Raw genomic sequence first — 7,342 nt, forward strand, 5'->3', positions numbered from 1 at the left:
ATTTTTCATTAGCCATCAATGTAAGGGGTCACATCCACACTGACCATTAATAAAAAGGGTTACCACAATTTACACTTTTTTACATTTTAAAATTATTAATAAAAAATTATGTTGTTGCTTACAACCCAAGGAAAACAAATATCTGCTTTTGGATGTTAAATATGCTCGGTAGGCCACATTGTTTTATTTTAAACTTTCACCAACTTTCTGACCGTACTAATGTGTCATGAGTTATATTTTTAATAATTTTTAGCAGGGGTTCTCTGTGACCTGAAATTTATTTTAAGTTTCTCCAAGGAAAAGAGATTGTGAAAGGTTGCTCTACCCCTTTATACAGCTATTTACAAAGGGGTATGTATCTGGCAAGGTCAACAAATATTAAAAATTACTTATATTTTTTACTTTAAGGATGTCATTAACTCAGGTTCTATATTTTTACAAAAATAATTCATCCTTTATAAATTAAGAGTGTTGCAGGAATATGAGAGTATGGATGTCATTTTTTCTAGCTACTTGTGAATGTCACCACCATTGTTCTATAGCTCACTAAAAGTCTATTTCCATTTATTATGTTATTTGTTTAAAATAGGAAATAGTAGAGTGTGATAATTTAATACTCGAAATCAATTGCTAAATATTTTATAGTGCTTGAGTATGTTTAATTTTTAAATTATTATTTAAATCTGTAAATCCTGGCCCTTAATGTATTAACTCATTCTTTTTTGGCAGTTGGTTTGGTTCCCTACAATGAAAACTTTAGAATGACATTTATTCACCAAGAAATGGAACACATATGTCTATAAAATATATAGCGTTTTCATACACAAAACCGGCAATAAATGTGTAATGAGTGTATTAGAGTTAGAACAATTACACCTGTATACAGATATGCTGTGTACAGATATACAAGAGACTTAAAGGATAAGCACACCGTTTAACAAAAAATAATAAATGCACATTTTTTTGCAGGTAAGAAAATGTGCATTTATTATTTTTTGTTCTGGAGCCTCTAAAGCGTTGTACCAGTGATCAGCAGATCACTGGTGCCATGCAGATCTCTCTCTGACTTCAAGTACAGGCAAGCAGATAATTACTGACAGGAAGGCTCATTGAGAACTACAAGCCGACAGCCGCAAAGGCTGTCGGAACTTAGAGTTTTCCCATTCGCAGAATACTGTGAATGAGTGAAGTGGCGGAACGGGCAGAGCTCGTATTTTTTAAAAATTGTGACAGCTAGCAGGGGGGAGAAAATCCCCTGCTAGTGATCACAACGGGGGCTAGGGGGGGGCAGGTACCAGTACGTTTGTAACATGTTACAGGTAACATCCTGAATGTGGGTGTAACATGTTACGAAAGGTGAACTTCTCCTTTATGGGTCGGTTCACACTATAGAAACGCAGTCCAGATGTGTTCATCCAGAACTAAGCGATCCTGAATGTGCGTTTTTGCCGTGTTCCAGTGTGTTTGTGTTTTTGACACGTTCTGGTGCATTTTTGATGCTTTACAGTTCATTTCCCCTCTCTTTTTCTTCAATTTCAATAGGGACATGTGCATTCCAGTGCATTTTTGATGCGTTTTACAGCCTTCCAGTACATTTCTGTGCAGGAAAAATGCAGCATGTTCTACTTTTTTTTCTGCATCTGGAACACAATGGAACTATGACATTGACAACCATACAACCTACTTTCTGTGCGTTTGGGATGCAGAAAAAAAAAGCACACTGAAACGCATGTAGTGTGAACTGGCCCTAAGAGCTAGTAAAGTTAGACACATTGAAAGATTATCTAAATGATTAAAAGTTTAGTGTCCAGTTCAGAGAAATAGAGTACACTTCAAACAGACTATTCACATACTCTGACACACATTAAAACGAAATCTATATCAAAGTAATAAAGTTTTCTTTGATTATTGTTGTTTCACTATAATTGAAAAGATCAATGAGATACTCAATCCTGAGAAAATAATGTGAATCTAAATTGAAACAGACAAGAGACATCCGTTTAATATACTTTTCCTTTTTATCAGACAAAGGCACCTTGGTCCTGAACTCATTTTATATTATTTTAAGCTATATGTTTTAGAATTTTGCCTTAGATAAAATTTATTCAAAATACATTTGATTTTTTATTTTTATATCAAATTTGTGGCAAAATATATTTTTAGCAAGGTGGTATTACTCACATATTTTTATTTGAGATCATAAAAATTGTAATTTATTGACTGTCAGCTTGTAAAAATATGCTACATATTAAACTGGAGTATGCTGGGTTACCTTCTCTAACAATTTCCACATATGCAATTTTTCTGTTAAAAATGTGGGGATTGAAGAATCCGTTTGAACCCTTTCAGCAAATGATAAACAAATGATTATTCTACATTCTTTGAAAAATTCAGATTTAATGTACTAATATCTTGCAAGTAGTGCATCATTTTTGTATTCAATGCGAATATAGATGATTTTAGCTTTCTTCAGTGCTATCAAATACATCTTTTAAAAATGCAACTGTATTTTTTTATTTTAAGTTATAGTTAAGTTTCTAATTAGATCTATATTATTATGCCCCGTTGGTATTCTATATCAGTTTAAGTATTTTATGTACATGTTAGTATACAACTTTTTACTGGTAGAATTGAAACTGGCTAGAAAGTGGACACTTTGATACAGTTGCCATCTTCGACATGTATTGCAATATAGGGTACCCAGAAACCCTGTTTTTAATGCAAAGTTAATGAAAAGTGTGTTGGAGTAGGCACTGGGCAGATGATTAATTCAGGGTAAGAGATCTCTATTACCAAACTGAGGGAAAGTGGTGTATAAATATAGGAAAATACTGTATTATTATTATTTTTTAACACGTGTCTATGTATAGGGTCCAATATCCACTGAGGTAGAATAATACCATATAAGTTATGCAATCTTTTAATTTATTTTTGTACTTTTTTGATGACTCTAAACCATTTACGCACAAGGAACAAAAATAAATTGTTCCTGGTGGTGATGTCTGCTGCTTTAAAAATTAGTTATGTGCTATTTTACTGCTACTCTTTCTTTCTATCTCTCCCTCTTCTTTTTTTATTTTTAGTAAGTGTTGTTAAAACATATATGATTTTGCTTGGTTTTTAAGAAGCACATCTGTATCCCCGAAGTGATAAAACATTCAATAATTCATTTCATTTTCATTTCTTTTATTTTTAAAAAAACTGTACATTTTTAGAGTGTTATTATTATTGCTATTAATACAGTATATCATTTTCATTTTAAGAAAATGTTAATACAAAACTGGATCAGCAGATAATTTAAAGCCAATGTTGTAAAAGGAGTGTTTTAGGAATGTAAAGGATGTATTAAACTATATCTGTCAAACCAAATGGAACTATATTGGCAATGCTATGTTTTCCTGTTTATATTTTAATTATACATAAATATATATAATATCTATATATATGAATGTATATATGACTTGGATGAATAAACTGTTAACATTCATGTAATATAAAGGTCTATTGTTGCAGACAAGCTGGCCTGTAATCTCTGTATGTATGTACATATATATGGAATTTCACATCTGTACAGGACGAAGTGTATTTTGTAAAGACTGGATATAAATGCTGCTGGAAAAAAATTCTGAAATTATAGATAAACTGATTCCTACAGATTGACTGTATGATCAGGAAGGATTTTATTTTATTTTGTCTTTGCTCAAAGCCATAAAAACATCTAAAACTTAATTAAAAAAATAAAGCCTCTACATATTGTATTATATCATTTTCAACATTCTGTCATGTTTGTTAATTTAACAAAAATCATTAAAGAGTAGTGATGAAGGAATTAGTTTGCCTGAACAGGGATGCGACTAGAAAATAATATAACAACCACCTATGGTGTACAACCGAGTATTCAACAGCACTCTAAACAGCCAGTTCCCTCTTGTCCTTTATATATACAATCTCAGCACATAAACTAATTTGAAAGTAACGGAAACTGCTGTTTATCTTGCCAGTTCAACTCTCAAGAAAGTGGACAGCAGAGTGTTGCATCTGATCCATACACCCTTCATGGTTGCCTTTCTTTCTCCTCCCACAAATGGTAATTCCTCTCCTTCCTTGACAGCTGTTGCCACTTGCCAATGGATGCTGAGGACTCTCAGGCAATAGGCAGGCATCATTCCATTTTGGTAAGGACTGGTGCTGGTTCCTGGAGTGGTTATTCTCTGGGATACAGTGCCGTAGATAGGGTGATTTCTGCAGCAAGGGCTTAAAAAAAGTAAAGCGGGGCCTTACCTTTTTATTGGGTAAAGGCTTACGTGGTCGTTAGCAGTAATGGTGTGGGAACCCTCCTATTATGGAACAAATACTCTACTTATTGAGAAATTGCCATAATGAACTGGTGGAAAATAGTAACCTGGTAAGGGGAAATAACCCATTTATAGATTCATTATAAGAGTAACATTTTATTTCAAACTAAAAAAATGCAAAATGAGGCATGCCAGCAGAAGAGATAGTAGTAACAGATCAGTGGATTGTCAACAGGAGATGCACAAATTGGCTCATTTGTAATCAGAATTACATCTATTCACTAAGTTCTTTGACAGGTACAAGTGGGTTGAGTCACTCATTAAAGAAATCGAAACAGTTCACTTTGCAAAGTGAATGTTCCATGAGCTGATTGGGAAAAAAGCTGAAACTGTTCACTTCAGTCATTGGGTCAGGTGCATGAAAACATTTTTTTTCTTTCAGCCTTCCTTTCACGTGTTTGGCCACTCAAAGTAAACACAGATATGGCTTATTTTCTTAGCTCAATGAACATTTGTTTTGCTAAGTGAGCATTCCAGTGAACTGACCCTACTCCTTTAGTAAAACCTCATATTCTTATTTTCTATACCTTTTGCTTATAAGTCCCAATGTAGGATACTTGTGGTACCTGTGACCTGTGTGTCCATAGATAACGTGACAATGCCTTCAGTTCTAAAGGCGTTCTACTGTGTTACCCACTGGTTCAATAGAAAGCTTTTTGGTTGCTTTTGACCCACCTCAACCTAATCTGTTGGGTTATACTTTCTTGTTGCCCACTTGAAAACTTCAAGGGGTATGAATACTTTTTCAAGGCACTGTAACTTTTGACTCTTGTAATGCGTTAGGTTAGTCATAGAAACGTGTGTGACAAGGATATCAGATCCTGGACTAGGTGTTAGCTGTTTCCTCATTGTAAAGAAAGAGGGCTAGTGGTAATCGGTTGTATTTAGCTCCTCGTTAGAAAAAAAAATATTCTGTTCTCCATTAGACCAGAGTATGATCTTCCTGAAGGTTGTAGAACAAATTAATCATTGATCCGGTATCTGTTGCCTCCTTGTAAACCTCTCTAAATCAAGAAGCTAGATTAGAAGGTCTTTTGCTGACTGTGTTAAAAAACACATTACAAATCGTAAATCAAATGGGGAAATAGTGTGTGTGGAATGAATAAGCTAAAAGTACCACAACAGAAATAAAAGGGATTCAAGACTGACACAAAATTTTTGAGCCATAAAAATGGGTCGATGTAAATTTTTAAATGTTCATTTGAAAAGCAAAAGTTTATTAAACAATAAAAGCTCAACTCTAGGTGCCTCCAGTTCTGCTCACCCCTACTATATGAAAAAACAAAAGCATAACTCTTTTCAGTCTTCTGTTACAACACATTTAACCATTCATATTCCCATTGCACACGTTCCTGGAAAAGACTCTAGGATACTGGGTGCTGCAGCAACCACCAGCTGGAGATTGGATCAGGATTGTCACAGTGTAGTTATTATCCAGCATACCACAGACCTTCAAATGGAGTCTAAATGTTTTTAATTGAAGTTTGATCACATCACAAACAAGAGAGTGCAACGTTTTGGAGTTACACAAGACCCCTTTGTCAGGCGTGTGAAGAAACACACATCACATGCTTGACGAAGGGGTCTTGAGTAACTCCGAAATATTGCACTCTCTTGTTTGTGATGTGATCAAACTTCAATTAAAAACATTTGGACTCAAATTGAAGTGGTGTGCTGAGTAATAACTACACTCTGTTATGACACATTGGGTTCTTTTCTTCCTCTATTCTGTAGAAAACCGCACCCATGTAGTGAGAGGAGTGCCATTTACTGCAGCATTGTACTGTTAACTGGGTCAGTATGATGATGCTCCCCCTAGGGGCTGTGTCCATAATACCCTGGCTCACAGGAAGTGGATTGAATAATGCTGGGTGTCATTCAATCCCAAAGTGGCCAGCAGTAAGGGGTAGAGGAAGACATGGAAACAGAGCCTTAATGTAGAGAGGGTGGAAGATGCTTGGCAAACTTTTTATTTTAACCAATTCAATACCGGTAAGAATAAATCGCCTCTAACGTTGGGTGTCCTATGTGTGTAGATGTCGCCCTGCTATGTAAAACTAAAATTTTTGATTTATATTTTAGAATAAGGTGCTTGGAGATTATGCATAATTTTAAAGGGTACCGTGACTGTAGAAAAGGTTGAGAAACACTGCTTTAAAGCACATATTCAGAATTTTTTTTGTATTTAGGATTGCCCCCTCTCCTTGTTTGACCATTTGCCGCCCGCCCTATGGCCGAATGGTGGGCGGCAAATGTCATCAGCGTTCCGGGTGGACGCCATATGGCGTCCTCCCGCACATGCGCAGATTGCAGAGCGGCGCGATCTGTCACCGGCCGTGTACCTTTGCACACTGGTACTGGCTAGTATTCCAACATTTCTTTTCTCCCTTAGTTCCCTCCCCCCCTCACTGATGTGACCCCAGTGCTTATGGAGAGGAGCAGAGGAGGGGCAAACAAGGATGTTGTGCAGGCACCCAACATACTTCTTACCAACCGATGACATCATTGTTAAGATGCCGGGCAGCTAGAAGGTAGTGATGGTGCACAATGGAAACCTGTGGCTTTGTGTAACTAAAAGGCTGGCTTGATCCACCTGCTGGCTTGTATACAATCTTTGTACAGTTTTTAGGCATCTTGCCAAGGCACCCCTGATGAAATGTGAAGGCACCTTGGTTAAAAAAGGCTTCTTTAAAGTGTAGGTCTATTTTTAGTGAAGTCACATTTATAGGGTTTTTAGCCCCGCCTGGCAAGTCATACACTTACCTGTCTGCAAAGTCTTTGATTTTGTGCCAGTCCTTGAAGATCTTTACTGTCTGGTCCTGTTTGTGTGCCATCATCTTTTTATTCCAATAGATAAGCATAGTACAGACTACCCATTCAAATGAATGGAGGTTGTAGAACCCATGAAGATTTTGAGGGCATAAAGTAAAGACTTAATAGAGTAAGGAAAGGTAAGTGTGCAACTTGTGAGGCGGGATGGGGAGGGT

Source organism: Staurois parvus, unplaced genomic scaffold (assembly GCF_062004578.1).
Source record: "Staurois parvus isolate SC_StPar_1 unplaced genomic scaffold, SC_StPar_1.0 ptg000294l, whole genome shotgun sequence".
In the NCBI taxonomy this organism is placed as follows: Eukaryota; Metazoa; Chordata; class Amphibia; order Anura; family Ranidae; genus Staurois; species Staurois parvus.